This window comes from Phoca vitulina, unplaced genomic scaffold (assembly GCF_004348235.1).
Source record: "Phoca vitulina isolate PV1807 unplaced genomic scaffold, GSC_HSeal_1.0 scaffold37, whole genome shotgun sequence".
Taxonomy (NCBI): Eukaryota; Metazoa; Chordata; class Mammalia; order Carnivora; family Phocidae; genus Phoca; species Phoca vitulina.
In genome coordinates this window covers 14,285,577-14,310,961 of record NW_022589740.1, presented here as the reverse complement: position 1 = coordinate 14,310,961, position 25,385 = coordinate 14,285,577, and the positions used below count along the sequence as shown (strand labels likewise).

The 25,385-nt window shown below is 37.2% G+C and overlaps 1 protein-coding gene across 1 annotated transcript in view; it reads right to left on the bottom strand.

Moving 5' to 3' along the window:
- The window catches only part of RORB (RAR related orphan receptor B), a 185,648-nt gene that overhangs the window by 128,008 nt on the left and 32,255 nt on the right, over positions 1-25,385 (bottom strand). The window lies entirely within an intron of this gene.

Below are 25,385 nucleotides of genomic sequence, written 5' to 3'. Positions count from 1 at the left end.
GGATGTGGGTCAGGGAACCACTCGCTGGGAACTACTGAACTAGATGATTTCCAAAGGATCTGCAAGTTCTAAAGTGCTGCACGTCATTTCATGTGAACTAGACTTTCGTATGCTGTTTATGCCTGGGTCAGGAGAACTGAGGAGTGGCCATAACTCAGCCCAAATCACAGGATTCCAAGTTTTCTTCGAAGTCATTCACTTGATAATTAAAACAGAAAGTGATGACCAGTGTCTACTTGAAAGTGCAAGATGATTTCTTTTAAATTGGCAATCTGTCAATATCTATAAAAATTGTCCTGCAAAGATATAGTTGGAAATTTATTTGTTGATAAATTCATGTTAATCGACTGTGTTCTCTCTCTTTGTAGCTTTATTTCTTGCATTTAAAATCATGTTTGTTACATACATTTCAGCATACTGATTGTAGTTAATAATACTGTATAATATACTTGAAAGTCACTAAGAGAGTAGATCTTAAATGTTCTCACTATAAAAAAAGACATAGTAATTAGGTAATGTGATGCAGGTGTTAGCTAATTTTGCAATATATAAGTGTATCAAATCAACACATTGTACTCCTTAAACTTGCACAATGTTCTATGTCAATTATATCTCAATAAAGCTGGAAACAATTTTAAAAATAAAAAAATAAAAAATAAAATCATGTTTCTTACATAAATACACCTCTTTGTTGAATATGACTCTGGTTCTTGGTAAATAACTGCTGGTCTGTGCAGTCACTGGTGAATCATGTGATGTTAATTCTGATTCTAGTTCTGTTGTTAATAAAATGTGACCATAGAGAAGTCATTTCACCACTCTGGGTCTCAAACATCTTATCTGTAAAATGAGAGCATTCTTGCCTTGAATTAACATTTATTTATGGTTCTGGATTTCTAAAATGTAAGTACATGAAATGTAGATCTGTTTTAGAATAAATCTCTCTCTCCATATACATATATACATACATATACATATATACATATATGTATATATACACACACACACACACATAGAGAAAGAGAGAGAGAAAGAGAGAGAGAGAGAGAGACTCTGTAAGTCCCATCTGGTAGCTCTAGATTCAGGGTTAGATCATTGTTTAAACAATTTTCTCTTACCAGGACTACCCAAAATTGGTCTTCTTGCTTCTGCTTCTGCTCCCTACCCTTCTTTGTAAAATCCTCCAATTGCTTCTCATCACTCTCAGAATAAAATCCAAATTCTGTACTAAGGTTTTTACCTTTCCCAACCCCATCTATTCTACATTGTCTTCTCATAGCTTCCTAAATCCTACAGTGACCTTCTTTCTGATTCTTGAACACAACCAGTTGGTTTCCTTCTCAGGGCCTTTGCACCATTAGCACCTTGTGTCTGAAACACCCTCTGGGCTGAGTCTTTCCTTTGGTTCCGATCTTCAAAGAGATCTTCCATGACTGCCCAATCACTTTCTGTCACTTAATCCTAGGTCAGCTGCATAGCACTTGTTACTGGCTGTTTTCCTTGTTGGATAATTATATCTTCATCATCCGTGTCTGCATGCATTTCCTCTTGAAAATACAAGTTCTGTGACGGCAGGAATCCTCTCTATATTGGTTACCCTGTCCTTAGAGCCTAGCAGAGTACATAGTGCATTATATATGGTCAATGCATTCGTTTGTTGAATGAATGAATGAATGAATGATACTATAAACATGCTATGGGAGAGATCCTTTTGCTCTCTATAGAAACATGAGGCCACATTAAGCTAGCTAAACACTTATATTGTACATCGTATGCTGGGCATTTTCCAAGAGCTTTATTTATTAATATATTAACACTTTCTTTGCATATCAAACTTAAGATGTAGTACCATCATCGTATTTCACATTTTACAAATGAGGAAACTGAAGACCAGAGAAGTTAAGGGATTTATTAAAAGTCAGAAAGCCTGTAAGTACATGGTCAAGATTCAAACCCAGGTTGTCTGTTTTTAGAATATGTGCTCCTAACCATTATATAATGGATGCTAAGATGAGGCTCTTAAGATAAGTACTACCTCCAAAAAAAAAAAAAAAATCCATACCAAATGACTACCCCATTTATGCTTAATCAGTTCTACTGATGAGATCCTCACCACTTCAGACTCAGCCCATTTCATATACTGCGTGCTCTGATAAGAAGTTCTCCCTTATACTGTGACCCAAATTTTTCCCAATGTTTCCTCTACCCCCTGGTCCTACTTCTACTCTTTGAGGCCGACAGACAGAACAAATTTCATCTCTCTTCTACATACAGGCTCTTGCAATTTTGGAAGCTACTTAGCATTGCCTACCCAAATCTTTTCTTCTTTAATCTGACCATCCCTTATCCTTTAGATGGCCTCTTGCTTAGTAATACTTTAGCCCTCTTACTATACTGGTTGTTCTTTTGGTCCCAGCATTGAATACAGTATTTTTCTTTTGGTCTGATCAACACAAAAGAATGGACAAATTTTCTCCATCATTATTGATAATACAATTCTGTTAATGAATGTTATTAACAGAATTTATAAATGGGTATTAACAGAAAAAAATAATGGCTTCATTGATAGCCTAAGCACCTACTGATTCCAACTTTTGTTTGAAAATCTTAATTCACTTACAATTTCTATTTTGCCGTGCAGCAAAATTCTCTTCTCTTTAATTGTGTAGCTTTGTGTTAAGATTATACTTTAGTTTTTAAATAAAATCAATATCGTAAGCAAGTCACTCAGTTGAAAAATAGTACCTGTATTTGAAAAAGAAATCTGAGAAAGATTTTTCTAAAATAGTGTTGCCTCAAACTGTGGGCCGCTGTCTATCAGTGGCTTGTAAAATCTTTTTAGTGGATCACATGTTTCTTCTCCTTAAATTCAAGAAAAAAAATACTGTGGAGAATGTCAAGCATATAGAAAAGTGGACAAAATAACATAATGAACCAACAGGTGTATGTGACCCAGCTTCAACAATTATCTTATAGCCAATCTCGTCTCAACTATACCTCACCTACTCTCTCTCCTCCTGAATTATTGTGAAACAAATTCCATGCATCATATCATTTCATCTACATATAAGCACTTTTTATTTAGATAACTACCAAATTATTATCACATCTAAAAATGAATTCCTTAATGTCATTATATATTCAGTCACTATTCAAATTTCTCATGTTCTTACAAATAAATTGTATAACCAACATTCAAAAACTGAAAATAAAATAGAGGACAGCATATGTGGTAAGGGTAGGCATGATTTTATGATACTTAAATTCATGTGCACAGTGTGTGCATGTGTGTGTGCGCATGAGTGTATGTACACTGGGTCATGAGAAACGGCGGGTCCTAGTCAAAAAGTTTAAAAAGTTTAAAAAACCAGCTCTAGATGTATAGCAACATTATTTACCAATATATAGTTTTGACACATATTTTCCTTTCTTCTGGCAGAGTTGACAAAATGAGCTCTAGACTCATCCATTCACTCACTTTGTTATTATGGACAAATTGTTACACATTCCTAGGCCTTCATTTGGAAAGTAAGTGGGAGGAACTAACTCATGTTTTCCAAATTGTGATGCCCAGAGCAGTGGATTCCCTGGGCAGAGAATAAAGGTTTGGAGAATGCCATATACCATATCACCAACTTGAAGATTCATGATATATATTAATAGCATTTAAGAAGACTCAGAAAGAACAGAATTCCTTTCAACATTTAAACCTCCCTTTTTTTTCAGGTATTTTCTTTCATAACATTCATCAGCATCGCTGGATGATCTCAGTAAAGCCCCTTCCAGTTCTAATGTTCTATATATTGTAATTTTGTAGTCTAACATTATAGGATCCTGAAGAGTTAATGTCCTTATATTGGAAAGGCATTGTTTTGTTTTATTAGAGAAAGATATCTGTGAATAAAATCAAAAGCATGGCCCTGAAGTTGGTGGTGAGATTTATACCTCAAAGAGACAATTGCTTTCTTCCAGAGTTGCACCGTGGATCATCCTGTGGCTTGAGACCGTAATCAGAGTTTGGAGACATCCCTCTGCCTGTGATTGCTGTCCTGCCCACATTGCCATGCTGACACTGTTTGCAGAATCTGCTGCTAACCCTGATTGTCCTGCTTTGTCCAGAGTTTGTTTTGTTAACAACCCTGTCCCCCTGTCCGGTATGCCACATCCAGGCTGGCTGATTTGCTTGTTCTGGATTCCCAGAGATTTCATTTTGGAAACAGTACTTTATTATGCCCTTAACGGTATTATATCTCCTGGACCACACCTGGGCCAGCCCTTGGTCCACTCTGCATAACGACAACAACAACAACAACAACAACAACAACAACAAAACAAAACCAAAAAGAGAAAAAGTCTTATTTGGAACCGTGTTTGAATAACAACTAGTTCTGTGCTCAAAAATCTTCAGCAGTTCCATCAACTCAATTAAAAATATTCATGTTGTGAAAAGCACTCCACCATAAAGTTTTGAAAATCAAAGAATGATAACCTCTATCATTTTGCAAGGACCAACTTCTTGAGTTGCAATTACCTGAGAGATTTTTATATATATTATGAAGACGCCTAAGATTAAACAAAACTAAATTATCTAATTTAAGTCTGTAATTATATTGTATAATTTTAGATGCCTAAATTTCCAATAATGTGAGAATAAATTTAATTTGCTTCAGTGGGCAAGTTTATCTCTAGATCAGCACTGTCCAATAGAGTATAGTGCAAGCCTCATGTGTAATTTAAAATTTTCTAGAAACCACGTTTAAAAAAATGTAAAAAGAAACAGGTAAAATTTAAATAATACTTTTTAGTTAACCCAGTATATCCAAAATATCATCATTTTCACATGGAAGCAATATAAAGTCAACAATGGGATATTTTACTCTTTTTCTGTAGTCTTCAGAGTCTGTTGTGCATTTTATGCTTGTAGAACTTGTCAGTTTCAACCAGCCATATATCGTTGCTCAACAGCCACATGTAGCTAGTGGCTGCCATCGTGAACAATGTAGCTCTAAATGTTCATATATTTGTCCTTTGGGCTGCCCTTTGGATTTTGCTGTTTATGACCAGCATATAGGACCAACCCGACAATTGCTTTCTTCCAGAGTAGCTGTATAAAAGGGAAAGAGGAAACTGTTCGAAGTGACGTCCTTTTCTGCCAAATGGACTGTCAAGTGGTAATTGAAAGGTGGAAGGGACCAAAGTTAGCATTGTCCAATTAAGACGAAGTTGCAGAGAGCTAGAAATAAAAGTTACTTTTCTTTCACTGGAAACTAATAGAAAAGTAGTTCTCAACAGGGGTAGGCTAAAAGAGCACTTGTGGAGCTTTCAAAACTTAGAGTTCTCCAAGCTCCACCCTTGCTCTGCTAAATGAAAATTTCTGGAGATGGAGTTCAGGTCTAATCTGCAGTCAAAGTTAAGAACCACTTATCAGTGGAAAAAAAAAAAAAAGAACCACTTATCAGTGGTTCTTAGGTCGGTTAGGGCGGGAAAGGATATATTTCTCAAAAGAGTGAGTTCTGTTCTTTACTGTCATCTAGATGGTATTTAGAAGTGACTTCTCTTTCATCATATTTTAAAAGCATAGATTGGTTCTTTTCTACTTTAATTGAAAAAATACCTGAGGTTAAAACAAATTCTATTTTTAAGACATCAAATGAATTAACAGTGGAAAGATAGAAAACATTTCAAAATAGAGGGGAAAATATCGATAACTGTATTTCTTGAATTGGTATTTATATAATAAATTGATGAAATTACTTAGCGCCGCCAGAAGAAAGGGAATTAGAAATAGCACACTACCCTTAAAGTGGCAGAATGAGACAAGCAGTCTCAAAGAAGGTGAATGAGGATGTGAACACACACAACTTTCACAGAAAATAATTTAACAGTAGATTAAAAGTCGCTAAATACTGATAATTCTTTGGTCCAGTATTTCCATTTTGATATGGTCAAAGGCTTAAAGGATTTGAAATTTATTTATTTTTTTTAAAGATTTTTATTTATTTATTTGAGAGAGAGAGAGAGCATGAGAGGGGGGAGGGTCAGAGGGAGAAGCAGACTCCCTGCTGAGCAGGGAGCCTGATGTGGGGCTCGATCCCTGGACTCCAGGATCACGACCTGAGCCGAAGGCAGACGCTTAACCGACTGAGCCACCCAGGCGCCCCAGGATTTGAAATTTAAATGAAGGATGGGAATAGCATTATTTGTAATAGGTTGTACTTGAAATATCATAAATATCCAATAATGGTACAATTATTAAACATATGATGTTTTCATTACCCATATTACGGATATGAAAAATGAAAAATAAGATCATGGAAAAATTCTTAGAATATTTTAAATGGAAAAGTTGGATAGGAAGTAGGATACTAAATTTGTTTACAGCATAACCTCAAATTTGACACACAAAAGTATATGTTTATACATATGCCTAGAAAAGAGGGCTGGAAGAAAATTTACCAATATATTTCAAAGAGCCCACTAACTTTCGTTAAGTTTTCCTTTCTATGTTTCTGCATTGTCAACACTCTCTGCAATGACTAGTTACTATTTTCGAAACTGGTACTACTTTCAGGGGTAGCTGCCTTGTGCAGGGAACAGGAGGCTACCAGGTCCATGGTGGTTCCTGAAGTTGTGCAGTTTGCGCAGCTGTGGGCAGCAGTTGAGATTATGTCATAAATCCCCTTCTTCTAACAAAATAAATTGCAAAATAAGAAACACTATGAAGAATTAATCTGGACAAAAAAATACTGAATTCCATGGGATAATGAAAAATCGTTTTTAACCAGAAAGCTCATTTCCAGTATATGGTTTGTCCCTGTGTTTTCATGGGCTAAAGGACATCTTTTCTAACCAGAAAGCTCCTTTCTAGTAAATGGTTTGTCCTCGTGCTATCCTGGAATTATATATTTTGTACACTTCTCAGCCAATAGCTGTTTCAGAGGAGCTGAAGTTGTGAAAACACGTTCTAAATATAAAAAACAAAACGAACCTGTTATCTCAACAAAGGTAATATCAGTTCAGGGCAAAAAGTAATGTCTGCAAACAGAGAAGAAGTAAAGGCACAATAACAACAGCTAACTCACACACATTAGCTGAGCTGCCCCCTTCTCCCGCCCCGTCCATCATGGTCATCCCATTATTGGTAATGTTGTTGCCATGGTGCTCATGCTAAAAAAAACAGGGACTCATCCTTGCCTGATTTCTCATACCCTACATTCAACCCATCAGCAATTCTCTTGATTCTTTCTTTACAAAGTATATTAAAAACTCAGTATCGGAAAACAACAACAACAACAAACATTTTCAGAGCCACATTTTTTGGTCCAAGTCACCCTACTTTGCAGCCTGGATTATTGCAGTAGCCTGCCAGCAGATCCCCCTGATTCCATTCTTTCATTCTTTCTGCTTATTCTCAGCAAGCAAAGGGATCTCTTTAGAATGTAAGTCAGACCATGTCACCTCTCTCGTCCACCTCTGAGTTGATTCGCAATTATACAAGATAAAACTAAATCCTTTACAACGGTGTACAAGATCCTATGCAATCATGGATCATACTAATCACTACCATTCCTCCCCCTTTTAATTCTCTGAGCTTATTTCCTTGCATGTTGCTGTTCATTTAACACATCAGGTGCTCTCCTACCTCAGGCCCTTTGCCCGTGCTGTTCTCGCTGCTTGGGATGCTGCTCCTCAGCAGATATCCACATCCTTTACTCCCTCACCAACTTGAGATCTAGGCACAGATGTCACTGTTTCAGTGAGGTGTCCTTGACCATCCTATTTAGAATCATGCCTCTTGAGTCTACCATTAGAATTTCCCAGATCAGCTGTAACAAACCTTCTCCAATTTTGGTTCCCTTATCTTAATACAGTCCCTTACACTCTCAGCTGACCCTTTGTCCTTTGTTACAGAGGTTTGTGTTAAAAAAAATGATTGAAGAAGACAATATCAGTGATACAAACAAACCTCATTTAACACTTTATGAAGCGGTCAGTCTCCATTTGGAGAACTGCAAAATGGAGCAGAAGGCATGATGCTTTTATGAGATAAAGAATAGAGAATAAAATAAGGAACAGAAAAAAAAATCTGACCAACTGGGGCCACAGAGTTAACCTTGTTTAGAGTGAAGAGGAATAAGGAAGTGAGTATAGAGCCCAGAGTTGGCTTGGTGTTGGGGGATTGGCTGACTGAATATATACAGTGCTTCTGGTCAAAGGGAGCATTAATGGGGACAGAAAGTTATCCAAGTTTCTGTTTGCTGGTGTGGTATCCCAGACAGGAACGGCTCCGTCTTGGGCCTAGAAATCTATTTCAACATTTATAATCATTAAAGGTGCCTTCCCATATCTTCCCACCTCACTACTTCTAAAACCTAATGTGCCTCACCTACCCTTCCTCCTTGTAGCCTTCTTCCCTCCCAAGAAGATCACAACTTATTTAAAGCCATGCCCTGTACTCACGCTCAGATCCCATTCCTTCCTCCCTTCCTCTGGGTCGTGCTTCATCAGGGATTTCCTTCCATACATTTATCTTCCGGTTTTCATCCTCTCTACCAACCTACACACGTACTTGGATCTCTCCTCTTAAAACAAAATGAACCAAATACAACCCAACAGATTTTGATCCTGACACTCTTAGCTCCTCATTCTCATCGTCAAAATTCTCAGGGCATAGCTCTTTCCTCTATTTTTATCACCACTAATTCATTCACAAGTGATTTAAGGCAACTGAATCTGAACCTTCAGGTGTGGGTTCTGATTACATGCATTGTGCAAAAAGAACAGAGTAACACCAGGGCCAAATCCACAGGTGATTCAAATGCACGGCTGGGCTGAGAACTACCGAGAACTGCCTTGGCTCCTGCCGGGCTGTTTGCTACCTCTCAAAATTTTTCTATCTAAGCTTGTCAGTGGTTAACCTTCTAATTATTAAAGTCAGTGGCTTTTTCTTAGCTCTCCGCCTTCTGAAACTCGTATCGGTTTGCGACGTCGCTGATTATGTCCTTCTCAACCCCATCTCTTTCCCCCACTTGCTTCTGTGACGGTGACCTACACTGGTTCTTCTTTTTCTTGCCATATCCTTATTAGCACCTCTTCCTCCTGCCTCTGGAACGCAGACAATCCCCCGAGGTTCTTACCTCAGCCTTCACCTCTTATCTCACTATGTTCTTGAAATAGCAGCTGCTTTAGCAATTTCAACAGTGACCTTTCTGAAGATGATTCCTCAAACTCTGGCATATCTCTGCTTTCTTGGAGTAGACCCAAATTTCTACCGTTTCCCCACCGTAACCTCAAATCTACTATACCTAAAATCAAACCCATTATCATTCCCGGGAACCCCAGTTTGAAACCTCAAAGTCCTCTTTAGATTATTTTATCTAGATCATCCCCGATAATCAGGCAGAAGCCAAAGCCCACATTTTCCCCTTCAGCCGTGTCTGTCTGTCCTTTTTTTCGCATAATCAGGAAAATTCTCACTACTACACAACAACCTGTAAATACCTTTCTATGGATGGTTTTCCTCTTTTTATCTTTGTGTATTTGCATTTCATTAGATGAATACGCCTGAAACAAAATGTTGACTTTGACACCTCCCTGATGTAAAAGCTCTACCAGTTATCTATTTATCATTGGTTCATGCTGATGATAATAGACACATGTCCCCTGAAAAAAATGATTTTCAGGTAAAATAAGAGTCACTAAACTAATTTCCATATTACAAGTTATCATTGTTATGCTCATTATAAATCTACAAGAAGGATGTATGAACCATTGGCAAACCTAATGGATCCCGGGGATTTTTTTCCCTTCAGAGGAGTTGTCCCAGCTTACCCAAACTATTTTTCTCCAACTTCTCTCCAACCTTCTCATCTCTCTGCCTTTATCCTGGCCTGTTCCTCTTCTTGAGGGTAGTTCACCACTTTCTGTGATTTTCAAAGGCCTTTCTCAGACAATACCTATTTCACACAGCTTCCCCTAATCACCTAAATTGGAGAATTGGATTCGTCCATCTACTGGAACAGAGAATGACTTAGCCATGATAATATTAGGTAGATTTACTATAAATAGAGACTTCGGTCACTTCAAAGAGTCCAGTGGGTTAGTTTTCCTTTTTTGCATAAAACAATGGAGAGAGTTGATGGATACAAAAAGTCACTACTTCATTATTCCTGCCAGAGCTACTAATGTGCCAGAAGTCCCCATGATTTAAACAAACTTTTAGGTTATAACAGGGCATCCAAAAGGCCCCCTTTGAAGCACAACATTAGTAAGGATTAGCTTTAAGCAAATTGAACCATAAGCTCCACCCAATCTAACACTAGCTAGTTATTGCTTTGAAAAGCAAAAGGAAGGACCCTCAAAATGAGTGTTGCAAGAAATCCTTGTGGCAATGGAAGTAAAGGGAAGAACAGTTCACATTTCTGTAGTCAGTACATTAAAATTTCCAAAGAACTTTCGATATATTTCTACATTTAAGTGCCACAATATCCCAGTTTAAAGATGAAGTAAACAAGCTTCTGAGGAGCTAAATGCCCCATCTTCCCCATTGCACACAACTAGTCAGTGGCCATGCTGAATGCAAATTCTAAAGATGGGCTTCCAAAGTTTCTGTTTATTCCCCTAGACGATGGGGATCTGGTTGTGACCTTTGTCATCCTTCTGCAGGCTGGCGTTAATTTAGCCCATCTAGCTGGCTAGGTGGGGGAAGCCTTCCTCCTTTAGGATCCCTGTGCACGTTGAGGAGAGAGGACTCTGTACTATTTCTGCCAGGATACGCATGGTAAAAAAAACCTCAGAGGACAGCTGGTGATGATGGGGCCCCAGAACTGAGGCCCCCATGAGCGACAGTACTGCATGGAAGCCAGGTGAGGCAGGGGTAGGAGGGGGCAAAGTCCACATGGAGGGAGGCGGGAGAAGAGATTCGGGCTCTGAAGCTGAATGAGAGCACAGAACTGGCCCTCTCCATCAGGAGCACATCCCTTGTGTCTGTGTGTATTTCTTTATTTTGACCCACTGTGTGCAAATTAGAAAAGTATAACGCAATCAGTGGAACACGTCGCTTCCCCCATCTTTGGTTTTAACAATTTCCAGGATGGAATTGTGCAATTGTGCACAGACATCCTGTGGTTGCTGGAAACTAAAGAATAGTCTTTACGTGTGTGGAGAGTGAAGAAAAGAGGGCTGGCAGTACTGGTGTGGGCCTTTTCAGCCTCCCTCACGTGACCAGATAGCAATCAACATCAATAGCTGTGTCCTCAAATCAGAAGGATAATGATAGAGAATGGAGCAAACAGGGGCACCAAGGCAAACGGCAAGCCCCAGAGTGTTTGGAGGCGGTGGGGGCGGAGGGCGAGTAATGAAGACAAAATAAGAAAGTGAAAAGGTATTGTGTCGGCTGACAGTACATTTCACGGGCTCTTTTCCACCAAAGAGAGTCACTGGCACAATATTCTGAAAGATTCCATCCAATTTAAGCCCTAGGTCAAGGGATTGGAAACAAAATCCTCCAGCAGTCTGAGCCTAGCTTCAAGGTGTTCTACTTAATTGCAAGCCCACATCACATCCTAGTTAGTGTACATACGGAGAGACCAAACCAGGCTGTGTATTATGTGCATTTAGCTGAGACTGTGTTTCTCCATCATTTCTTTTCATGCTCAGATGAAGTGATATTAATTTCCTTTGCATTCCTACAAAGGAAAACATTTCCCAACTCTCTAATTTTAAAGATCATTGATAAAGGATTATATTAGCTTTTGATACGTGATTAGAGAGAGATTATTTACTGACTCGATTTGGTTGTATTTGAACACATCTGCATCATTTCGACAGTTCAACTCTCTTGCTTCCTTTTCCATTGAGCTAAGGTTTTTCTTTTTCATTCCAGATTGCTTGGACTTCTGAATCAATGTTTCTGTTTCTGTAAGTGTTTTGCTTCTTTTTTCTGATATGCTCAGTCTTATTATCTCTTATTTATGACTCCCATATTATGTCTCACTTTTTATTTTCTGAAACATAGTTACCCTCTCCACGTTTTGAATTTTATAACCCCAATATCTGAAGTCTTTGTGAATCTAGTGTTTCTGTCTACTGTTTCTGTCAGAATGCCTTGTTCCTTGAGCATTTTGGTCATCTTTGATGGATAACTTATGTTCCTCAGAGCTTTTTGTGAATTCTTTGAGATCTGGATTGAAGTTTCATTTTTCCAGAGAGGACTGCATTTGCTTCTGTTAGGTATTAGAGGGTACCAGTAATTATTTAAAATACATTTTTTTAAAATTTAATTTTATTTTATTATCTAAAATACATTTTTGAATTGGATTAGGCTGCCCCCCTCCAACACACACACACACACACACACACACACACACACACACACACACACAGGTAGTATAAATGTGGGCTGCAAATCCACAAAAGAACTACTTCATGGTTATTAATTCCAAGAGAGATGCTTTTTTCCTCTAATGTCAAGGGATTATTATGGCCTTTCCCAGTTTTATGTGGGGGTCTCTCATTCGAATCCCCATTTTGGGAAGGTTCTAAGATCATTATTCTGTCTCTTCAACTCCCTCCTCCACCCCCCATGGTCATCAGAATGGAAGCTCCTGGGGGCTGGCGGATGCCTGGGATGAAAGACAGTTCTTCCCTCCTTTCTCCTGTTCTGGATTAGGTAAATTTATAAGTTTATTGAAGGCAAAGCGTATTTTTCTATGCAAAACTTTATATTTAAACTTTGAAAATCTTTTACAGTTTAAGCACACATCAAAATTATAAACACCCCTTTCTTTGAACAACATCATTGCTAAAATACCAAAATGTAGTTTAGGAAAACAATAAATCGCAAGTTGAAGAGATTCAGTTTAAGAAAATGGAAGGTGAGCTGGAGGGTAGGATGGTTGTTTACAGAGGGGATTGTCCTTTTTACCATAGAGACCAACTGAAGTTCTTATTATAGGAATTATTTTATCATTTTAAACTGTCTTTTAAATATAATAGTATAATAATAGACTCTACTTCTTTTCAGTTTTGCTTTCACTTTGTGTGTGTACTTCTCAGAAGTCCTTACTTTTTTGACTCCGACAATGTACTCTTGTTTTTCATCCTCTTAGATTGCTGGTCAGGGTATAACATGGTACAACCACTACAGAGGGAGGTTTGGGAATATTTAGTAAATAACAATAGCAATAACAATCAATGTGACTTCTTGATCCAGCAATATCACTTCTGGAAATTTGTCCTACAGATTTACCTGCATGCCTACAAAATGATATATTTATGAGGTTGTTTACTGAAGCATTGTTTGTAAAAGCAAAAGACTGAAAACATCCCAAATAATCATCAGCGGAGAAATCGTCAAACCAAATATAGAGTACATTGATTCAATGGAATACTATGCAGCTCAGAAAAAGGTAGAGTTCTCTGAACTAATAATGACATGTTTTAAGATATATTAAGTGAAAAAAGCCAAATTATAAAATAGAGTACATTATATTCTACCTTTGAACAATAAAGGAGGAAATAACTAGTATATATGCTGTATGTATTGATTTATTTACTTAACAAGTTATGTACCTAACACTTTTCTTTTGTCAGGAGCTCTTCTATGTATTTTTTATAACCATCAACCCAATTCATCCTCATTTAGGACACTTTAGGTAGATAATATTGTCCTCATTTTTGCAGATACAGAAACTTAAACACAGGTTAAGTAACATGTCCAGTCACATAGCTAGGAAGTAGACAGATACACAAGAAACTAATAAAAATGAGAAACAAAAGGAAGCAGGTTAGAGGACAGTGCAGGAGATGGGGCAGGCAGGGGCAGGAACAAGAGATCTCCATGTATACTTTGTGTCTATCTGTCTATCTATCTATCTGTCTATCTATCTATCTATCTATCTATCTATCTATCTATCTATCTAAAATCCAGCATTTTTAGTTGTTTTCAGTGCAAGTTATTTACTTCACCATATTGCTAGAAGAGGAAGTTGCAAAGGGTGCCCTGTAAATCCTGTCTATTCTAGCCCTCCTTTTCTGTCATACTGATGAAAAACATCTTTTCATTCAAATAAAGTACTCTTTTCTTTATCGTTTTCAATTAGGTTTCAATAGAAAATGTTGGTTGCTTTTGTGTCTGGGAGATGATTTAAGGACTGAAGGAAGAAGCAAAGTTACTTTTTCTCTAGAAACTTTTTCTTTTGAGGGATTGGGTGGGTAGGTGATCTGGTAATTTAATGATAAAACTTAGGTTTTTCTGGAATTGTGCATGACAATCATGTTTTACTTTTACTCACACATGAAAATCATAATAATAAGTGGCCCCATCTCACTGCCTCTGGCTCCCTATCACCCTTTATTACCTGCTTTATTTTAGTTCATGGTTTTTACCAACAACTGTCATGTGTATTATTTTGGTTGCCATGTTTATTTGTTCATGATTTGTCTCTCTGACTGAAATAATGAATAAAATGCTTTATGAGGGCAAGAACCTTATCTGGTTTATTGATTGCTGTAACCCAGAACACTTCCAGTAAGTATTTACTGAAGTTACTAACAGAAAGTCCCAGCTTCATCTCTCTCTATAAATACATACATTCAAAGTGAGCAGCTTTTTACATAATTTCCTGCTTCTTTTATTTGTTCTCATCCAAACAGCAACCAATCTTGGAATGCTGTGCATTCATTTTCATGGTCTTATGGAATTCGTTTCTCGAAAGACATTGCCTTTCAAGGGGTGTTATAAAGAGAAACTAGCAACTTCTCAATGAAATCTAACACAAAACATACCTAGAACTTTAAGAATAAAGGTATGCGGTTCTCTCTGATGTTTGCTTCAAATTTTCTGTTGTGGTTCTTAATTGATTGCTTATTTTCACAGGTATTGATCAACATATGAAACATATTCATGAACTCAATTCCACAGAATTTGTTTTATAATTTAACTTGATCTTTCTAACCTCATAGAAAAATGAACTTTTCAGCATTTATTTTTATATTTCTATATAATCATGAGTAGGGGCAAAGGATGTCGCTCAGAATTTTCTTCTTGTGTTTCATCGCAACAGTCCATTAGTAAAGACATTTCAGGAATAAAGACAAAAACACCCACCATGTTCTTCACTGAGGTGGCCATTATTATCCCTGTTTTTTAGATTAAGGAGCTAGGGATCTGAGAGGTTGGGTAAATTGTCCAAGGTCACACAGCTACTTACCAGCCCAGCTTGGATTCAAACCCAGTTTTATCTGACCCACGTACGTGCTCTTAATCACAACTGGACTACCTCCATTTTACCATTTAGCTTTTCCTTTTAACCCTGTTTATTTATTTATTATTTGTATCTTTGTGTTTTATTGTAAGCTACTTAAAATTATTTTATGCAGTAGATCATGAATAATAAATACATATATATATAAATGCCTCCCAAAGTTCTGATTTTAATTGTATGCTAATTTAAATTAATAATTATTAATACATAGTGGGAATAATAATTGAAGTACACAGTATTTATATTGCTACCGCTGAAGCAAAACACTAACAGAGAAAGTACTTTCACAGTAAATTATGCTAAATAGATGGCCTCTTGGAAATGTTTTTCTGTTTTTTGAATCCTAGAATTTTGTTTTCTTTTACTCATCTTCAATTTTTTTTTTTACTGAGGGGGTGAATAGTGGGCAAATGCAATACATTTCTCCAGTGATAACATTTCTTTTCACTATTTTAAAATTACCCAAGTGTTCTTCTTGAGAACAAGAATATTGTGTGTTTTATCAGTTAACAAAAATTTTTTTTATTATTTCTATGTCTGCACTGCTAAAACTCATCAAATGACATTTAAAACTTCAAGTGGCATGAAACTAGTCAGCAATGAAGCTCTTGGAAAATGTTTCATTTTAAACTAATGAATAAAATGCTTACTTTTGAAGCTGAATGAATAAAGTTAAAATGTCATTCTCGTTTTTAAGAAAACAAACGACTGCTTGAAGATTTCTTATATTTAACCAGAGTTGAGGGTTTCATGTGGAGGAAACAAATTAGCTTTTTCAAGTTTCAGGAGGTGCTATGGGGACTTATGAAAGTAAGAGAAAAAAACCCCTTAAGAACTAGAAAGCCATGTGCAGAAAAATGTCTTTGCTATCAGATGCTTAAAATATTAATGTCTCCTTCCATAGTTTGGCTGGAGACATTAATAAAAAATATTAATGTCTCACTCATCTCTGTTTACTACATAAGTAAGAGAATGTACAGTCTTCATTCTTCAAATCCCCCAAGCAGAAACAGATTTTTGCGCCAGGAAGCACGTGGAAGAGGTAATAATGAAGGAAGCATTGTGGTGCTCTAAAAATATTAGATTAGGAGAATAAAGGTTTCCATTCTCCTTCCAGCTCTGTTCCTAACTGGTTCTATAACCTGAAGTAAGTCATTTACGTTCTTGGGTCTCAGTTTCTTTATTTGTAAAATGGGTTTTACATCTGCCTAATATATATATTACCAAATACTGGGGGAATCAATTCAAATAAGTGAGCTGCATGCATGTGCAAAGAATAAAAGTTCCATATCAATCTAAGGGAGAATTCTTCCTTATGTGGGTCACGAGCATGTTCACACATTGGAGGAGAGCTTAAACATTCTTCCTTTTCTACAAGTTAAAAGCTTTTTGAATGGCAGATATTAAACTTCTGTCCTTATCCCTGTCTCACCAGGTGACCTTGGGCGAGTCAGCTGATATTACCTCTTCGTAGTTTTTACATCTTCAGGATTTCAGGGTTCCCCCCACCTTTTTTCATGCAATGGGAACAATTTAATAAATGATTTCAGCTACACAATCCATTTTTGGAACCTTGAAGTTACTGACTTGGTCTTATTACTGCAGGACAGTCGGAGTGAGCAGCAACTGATTTAAAAATAATATAGCCATTGGGTTCGCTCCAGAAAATAAGAGAAAGGGAGGTTTTGAGTTGTTTACAATCTTTAATTAATTAATGGTGCTTTAATGTTCCCAAAAGAAGTGAGGAATTTCAGTGAATGTATATTTCCAAGGACTTATATGAACTCAAAAAACTAGTTGGTTGACATAGTGTCCTCTCTATATCATCCTACAAGCTTATGTCAGAGTTAATATAATTTCCCTAATCTCCTCTTCCTTTTCTACCTCCTCTTACCTTTCCACTCCTCCTCCTCATCATCCTCATCAAATATTGAATTCCTACTCAATTTTAATGTAGTGCCTTAGCTCCTTTTAAGCACAGTAAGTATAACAGCTGATTTCTCCCTTTTTTAAACCTAAAAATAGATGTTATTTTAACTATTTAAACCTGGATTTTAACTAACTAAAACTGGGCTTAACTGTTTAACTATCTAAACCATAGACTAAATAAGGTCTTGTCTTTTCTCAGTTGGAAATAAATTTAATGGAAGAATTTAATACTTTATGTAAGCACAGCAATTTGTTATATGTGATGAGACTTTATTTTTTATATATGATTGTGTTGCTTCCATTTGGGGGTTATCTGTTGAGTCAATGACCTGAGATGGTCCTAAGACCATGATTCGTTATTTCTTATATCTGTAACTTACAGATAATCAACAACAACAATCCTAAAACTCCACATTATTTTATTATTGAGTCATTGGTTTTTAGATTTAGTTCCTTATCCACGAAAAATACTAAATATACTTAATTTGTATACCTCTCATCTATAAATTCCAACACATTATTAATAGGTTTCTTTTATTAGCAAGTTACTGCCTTCTTCCAAATTTGGATAGTGCTTGGGAATAATTTTCACCTTATACCTTGAAACACTTCTGAAGCAGTCAGGCTGTGTGTGTGTGTGTGTGTGTGTGTGTGTGAATATGCTTACTATGGAACGACAAAGGGAGTTTCTCTAAAATCCGTGCAAATACCAAAACCATTTCTCACCGTTCTTAAATCAAGAGATAAAAGTGGGAGGTTTTTGATTTCATGAGGGTAAAGAGGAGCCTCCTGAGGATGTATTTCAATGGAAATGGGAGGAGAAACATTGGAAAATTTATCCTAAGATTTTTTTCATCTGTCATCCTAAGCATAGCACTGGAATCCCAGAGACATGGACGCATGTTCTCATTAGGCAGAGGTTCCCTTGATTTAGCCACTCTGAGTAACCCAGAAGCAGTGGGGAAAAGAAAACCCGGTAGTCTTTATCCAATGAACAATGTAAATCCCTCTCCTGCGATACAACCATTTGTGTTTTTTTTTTTTATCTCCTCTCTCTATGTACTCTACTAAAGTGAACAAAACAGTGTGTCTTTTTTTGTGAAAGGTAGACACACACACACACACACACACACCCCTATGTTGCTTTGGGAAAGACTGCAGTTTTCATGTAAAATAACTGCACGTTTCACCTTGTTCTCCAGGGCTCCGAAATGCCAATCTTGTGATGAGCTGTCACAACTTATGCGTGACTGACTGGTTACAGTGCCCGCTGATCTATATGGAGAGGTGAGAATTTGTCATTGTGCATAAGCAGAAAGATCAGTCAGATACAGTGATAGATCTGTTCTTTGCCTGGATTCGTCTGCTGCTATATTAGGGTAGCTCGGCAGCTGCCAAATCCAATTGTGAGCCTGGTTTTGTGGTTGCGAAAACAGGAAAAGAAGAAATGATGCCCTGACATAGCCACTTTGGGGTACAGTAGCTGCAGAGCGAAAATGTTATTGCCATAATTACATCAAAATATTCCCTGACTCCGTATCTACCACAGGGGGTGCAGCAGCTATTTCAGTATCTTGTCTCGGGCACTGCAGAAAGCGTTCATAGATTTGGCTTCGGGGATCAAGTTAGCATCTGGGGTGCAAATGGGTGGACAGGGTCACACAGAACTCAATCTGACTTTTCCAGGCCTGCTAATCAGAATCAGCATTTATAATTAAAAATGAAGTCATCACTCTGGTGCCAGGGGCAAAATAGGGTCAAATGACCCTTAGACAAGCTGCGATAGTGTTCTACGAAAATATTACAGATTTTGCAAAACTCATTAATGATGCTAAAGACAATGTGCTCATTAGATTGGAGGGTATAAAATGTGCACAGTAGCTTATCTGCTTTTGTGTTCATTCACTCAGCTGTGTTCATTACTATTCATGTGGATTAAAGAGGGAAAAAAAGAAATAAGATCAAAGAAATAATATCAGGCCATTATCAATCATATTTAACTGGTGCCCTTTGACAATCAGCCTCTATTCCGCATTCCATATCTGAGAGGAACTTCTTTCTCACAATGCTCTTTGCTCCCGAAGGGGGTGCTAAAAAGCATTTTGTTTATTCTTTATTCTTTAATGAACCTGGCCATTTTAATCATCGCAAGGAAACAGGAAACACAGGGAAGAGATACTTAGGAACTAGCAGGAGAAACGTCATCAGAAAAGTCACATTTGGACTCAGTCTGTTGGAGGATGCTCAGTGGAGAAATGAGTACTTTTGTCAACAGATCAGTTATCCAGATGCCACAGTGGCCATCCACTATTCGGATTATTTTCGCCATCACTACAGGACTAAATTAATGAGTCAATAATGGTAAAATGTCCACCTTTAAAGGACCCTCTCCCAAATCCATTCTGCAAGTTTGTTTTTTTTTTTCGAGAATGTCACCAACTTACCATTTTTCAGTAAGAGAACAAAATCAATATCCTTAAATGTCTGAAATTTCAGCAGCAATGCATACATTAAAAGAGATTTAAAAACGTTTCTCTAGGTTCCTTCTAATTAAGGAGTCATAAGTCCTTGTAGCTCATGGATATAATAACACAGCCAAGCTTGTAAGAACTGGTGCTATCATCTCTTCAGACTGAAATTCAGTCCTGCAATCAATTTAAATAAGCTTGACAGGCCCGTCCGCATTAAGTGAATTTTTTTTTAAAGTTAGGGGGTAGGTTGGAAAAAACAAAACAGCAACAAAATAATAAGCATCAGAGCTTGTTAACCCTTAGAGAACTGCTCTGTGATTAAAACAAAGATGTTTTAATCTTTGTTTTAAAAAACAAAGTGTTTTTAAAAACACTCTGCTTCCCTCTGATTGCCATTAGCATTATTCTCGGTGAGAATGTTGCTGTCACGGCCACTGTTAGTAATTTTTCAGGACATTTTACAGAACGTTTCACAAATGCAGAGCTCATCATGCTCCCACAGTGGGAGCAGCCAAATGAGGACTCCTGTAGAACCATAAAGAAAAGTCATGCAAAATTTTGCATAAATAGGAGGAAAGCTGCAGGAACAACACTTTGACACTGACTGGATCCTATCAGCTTAAGAAAGCATCTATCGTTTTCCTTCAAGGGGAAATGGCATTTGTGAGATAATTTCGTAAAATGGTTTAGAAAGCCTTTGAACAATGTTTGGGCAGGGCAGGGGTAGCAAACTCGAAGTGCTAGGCAGGTAGTGTAATGAGCGAATCAAGTCCAGTGGACACAGGGAACAGAAAGCGCATGCCCAGCTGAGGAGGAAAGCCACTTCTTGTTACAGTTGTTGCTCGGTAAGAATGGGAGCCCAAAGCTCCTGACTTTTTTCAAAGGGAAACTGGAAATAGGATTTCTGTGAAGTTTCCTGCTTTTAAAATGAGGGCAATTTACTTATTCAAAATGAGCCCAAACCATAAACTAACCAACCAAAAAACAAACAGACAAAACAAAACAAGAAATGCTGTTGGGATTCATCACACCAGCTGCCATTTGCAATTTACAGAGCATGTTACCACATTATGCATGTTTACTGAGAGTCTCCTGAATATGAAGTTCACTATTGATGCTCTGAAGGAGACTGTATCTGTCGAAGACAAGGATTTTAATCTCAAAGAGTATGATGTATATCTGGAGAACCGAACCAAGTAAAGAAAGCAACTCTCCATCAGTACCCGCAAAAGGACGGGATAGCCTTGCAACTCTTCCTTCTAATTAGTTAATGATATGAATAGATCAGATATTTTGAAGAATAAAGACCAGAGGGAGTGAATGAAACTGGAGACAGAAAATAAAAACTAATCTTGGAGTGGTCACTGAGAAAAAGGGAAGAAGTTGGGTAGGGCGGAGGATCTGTTACATTCTGAATGGTCTTCACAGACATACATTTCTAGGCAATGTGCCTTGCTGTTGAAATAGGATTGCATTTACACTTGGTCATTTCTGTGATGTGTAGAATAGCTCAGGAAAGAATTACAGAAATATTCAGGTTTTGATTCTTAGAAGCTCATATTGACTGCAGAGGTCATGGATAGCTGATCAAGGATAGGTAAGCTTGAAAGAAAATTTCTGATCGCAAACAATTCCACAGCATTATATGTTCTTTTATTTTTATTCACAGTGACAGTGTGTCAGCTTAGATGAAAAGAAACACTGAAGGTTTTTCATGGGCTTCAAACATCACATAGCATTAATTCCGATGAAAAAATTTCAAGACATGACATTAAATGGCAATAATTTTGACACTGAATCTCAAGACTAGGAATTCATCACCCCCCTCCATACCTGCAAGAAGACTTAGCAGTCTTTATAAAAGATTATCATCCAAGATTTAGCATGTGTAGACTCAAATGTTACTGGGGAAGGATGGAGAGAGAAAAGCTATTCTGAATCGACTTATATTTATTTTTCTTTCAAAAGAGGATATAAAAATGTAGAGCTTATTTTTTCTTTTGTATATTAAAGAAGCTAAATAATAATAAAATTCTATTGTCATCCTATTTAAAGAAGGCAATTACACAGTGGTTATACGTATCTGAAGCTCAGATGTCTGAACCTAATAGGTCTGAACCCTATAAATTGATCTCATAATAGAATTGCATTTTCCAGGGGGATAAAATGGCATAAAACCGCGAGCTTGATATTTGTGAAATGGGAATGTCATTCACTCGGGGAGGAAAATTCAGCTTCCTCAGTACTTCCAGATCTTTACTCTATGCTTGGACATAATACGTAGACAACTGGGAGCTTTGGAGACACTTGATTTGGTACAGTCCTGCAACCACTGGAATTCGACAGCTTTGAGGTTATGGGTGCATCTTAAAGAGCAGAAAGCTTGAAACTAGCATTTTACCTTGATCAGTCATTGTCACTTTGATACGATAATCAGTGAAATCCCAGTATTTAGATTGTCAGTTTACATCTTCAACCAGGTATGAGCCCACTCATGCTGACTGACAACCTCGTTTCACAATAAACCAGCAAAGTGTTCCCAGATACCCAGAGTCTCTTCATGAGATAGTGTCTTTGGGGGAGCATTATCATCATGTTGTAAGGGAAATGTTGAATTTAAGGGTATAACAGTCTAGTGCCTCATGAAACAACAAGGAAAAAAGGAAGGGTTATAAATAAATTGATTTCTGGGATGAAAATTACATTTAATAAATGAGAATGATAAGAAGGAAGATGTCATTTAAAAGAAAACGTCTCGAGTACTCATTGGGAAATGAACAATTCGCCCACATTAGAAATGAAATCACCTTGAGGCCAGGGTAGAAGCGCTGCTGGTTTTAATTTGTACCTAAAGCAAATAATGAAATAAAGGAAAATGAGTAATTTTAGGCCATAAGCCACCAGTTTTTCTGTCTAATTGGTAGATGAATGCCTTTGGATTACCAGCATAAATGGCAAGGCCTGATAATTTCTCCTCTGCTTTGTCCAATGTCCCTAGATTTACCTGATGAGAAAGACCAAATTTCCTCTTCAGATGGCCATGTGACCAACTTCACTTGCAGAAAGCTTTGCAAAGATTTTACAGCAGTATCCACAACTTGGTTGGTGTCATCTTTAAAGATATGGGCTTTGCTTTAATTGTTGGGACTTTATTTGGTTTCAAATTCAGGGTATATATATCAAATATGATAGCTTTGATTTTGCTAAGCCCAAAGAAAAGATAAAGAATTTACAGCCAACTCTCAAAAGGAGTGGAGAGAACTATGTTTTCTTCCTTAACCACTGAAATCTAATAGGGAGTAAAATTTTACTTCTTTTTGGGAAATGTTTTGGTTATGCGTATTTCATCATACTTGGGCTAGACTTTGGATTATCTCAGAGATCTGTAGAAACAGAAAGGGAAGATCAGTTTTCAGAAAAAAACACGAATTCTTGTGTGTTTGGGATGAGAGACAGAATATTTACACTACACCTCTGCCTAAGCATGAAATCAGTCTGATATACTTCCATGTGATACTGCTCTGGAATGTTGCTAAATTAGTTAATATACCAGTTTAATGATACATCCTCATATTTAGGACAGACACTAATTTTTATTCCCCTAGATATCATGCTCTTTCACATACAGATATGTAATAATAAAACTTAAAGTCTCCAACATTTATTGTTTACTGTGTATTAGGCACTGTTGAAAACACTTTTTAAAAATACTTTGTGTTAGCTCTTTTAAATGCACATACTCTTTTAATTCTTACAACAGGGCACTCAGCCAGGTACTATTACTAAAGAAAGCCTCAACTTTCAAAGACCTAAATATTGAAGAAATATGCAGTGATTCTACAAGGAGCAGAGACTATGGAGAGGTTTTATTTTATGGTTAACAACTAAATCAGTAAATCTGATCTTAGTGTTGTAATTTTCCTAGTATTCTTAATTTATTGGTTCCTTTTCTTATCCTCTGTTCTTCTGTTCAATCTTCTTGCCACTACAAACTACCCTTCTTTCCTCTCTTCCTCATTATTCCAATAACAAGGCAACCTTCAGAAGTCCTTGGGTTTCAATATCCCTTCCATTTATGAAGAAAATAAATATTCTTGTCTAAAAGTCTGTGCTTCCAAATTCTCTGACAGCATGAGGAATTATTTTTAAAATTATGAAACATTTGATACTTGCAAAAATAGTCCCTTCATTCCTTAACCATCTTCATGGAGAAAAAATATGGCACCCCCCCTTTGTAAAAAATGGTCAGATAAAGAGAATCCAGTCAACATTTTGGTGAAAGAAGCTTCATGAGTTTGAATCTTTCTGGTCTGCAATCCTAGCACCAACACTCACTAAGTAGGTAACTTTGGGTCTGTTGTTTAATCTCTCTTACTCTCACATCCTCATCTAAAACATGACGGTAGTAACAGTATCCACTTCATGGGTTTGTTGTGAAGATGGAATAAGGTCATGAACGTAAATCTCTTAGCCCAGTGCCTGGGACACAGTAGGCACACAAGAAATGTTAGTTACGCCTCTCACCAGTGCAACAAAACCTAAAACCAAGCATATAGAACTACACCTACTACCTCTTCAATAAATGCTAGGGCAACATTGACAACAAAGGGGAAAATAATTTCAGTGATACACTGCATTCAGAAGAAATAATTTTCAGTTTGGCCCTAAAATCTATTGAAAATCCAATTATACCCACAGTTAGAGTGTAAAGGCTGCTTTAGGTGTATCCATAGTCCGTCTCTATCTTTCTCTCATTTGTTTGCACTTTACAGGTGGAAAGGGTAGGAAGACATTGGCCCAGCACACTAAATCCTGGATTGAAACATCTAGGGCTGCTGCCTTTCCCACCGCCCAGACACACACGCAAGTCTGTGTGAGGAGAGATTAGGAGACACTTGAGACATTGATGCCTGAGGCTTGCATTACTAACCATAATAAACAGTTTTCTTTTTTCAGTAAAGCAAATATGAAGGAGCAGCTGTACTAGAATAGTATTTTCACAGTTACTTCTAGTAATAACTGCACTTTAAACATGTTTGCAACACTTGGACTAAAAGAATCCCCCACTCCCTTTATGTAGATTACAGTTTTACTGAAGTAGGGTCATTTCCTGCCCACCTTTCCCTTCAAGGTCTCCCTGGTCCTTGCCCCAATAGAAAAATGATCTCTCGTTTTGTGTCACTTAAGTTTTAGGGGAAAGGAAGTGACAGATTTGGAGTGTCTTTTAAAAGCAGATCGTTTAAAAATAAATGATGGCAAACTACATTTATGGTCATCTGTTGATAGTCTACATAGATCTCAGTCTTGGAAGAGTTGCTTTGAAACTCCATTTGGAAATCATGTGCAATTACGTCATCACTCACAACATGGTGTTAACAGCCATCTATCTTCAAGTACATGAAGTCGTCGGGCTAACCTATAAACATGCTGCTGGAGAGATGTACACACAGAGAAATATTTTGGAAGAATGAAAATATTCTTAGTCAAAGTCTGGCCTCATTTGCAGTGACAAAATGGATTTGAAGGAAAATTTCTAAACTCATAAGAAATGTACATGGAGAGCAATAGGAGAGCTTGAACTCAGGCCTTGGGAATCTCAGACAAAACATGAGCTGCTGCGGGCTCTGTTCTCTCTTCTCTAAAACCAGGGGTTGAACTAAGTGACACGAGTCTACGAATTCTACAATCATTCTTGGCAGTTATAAGCATGGCTATCCTT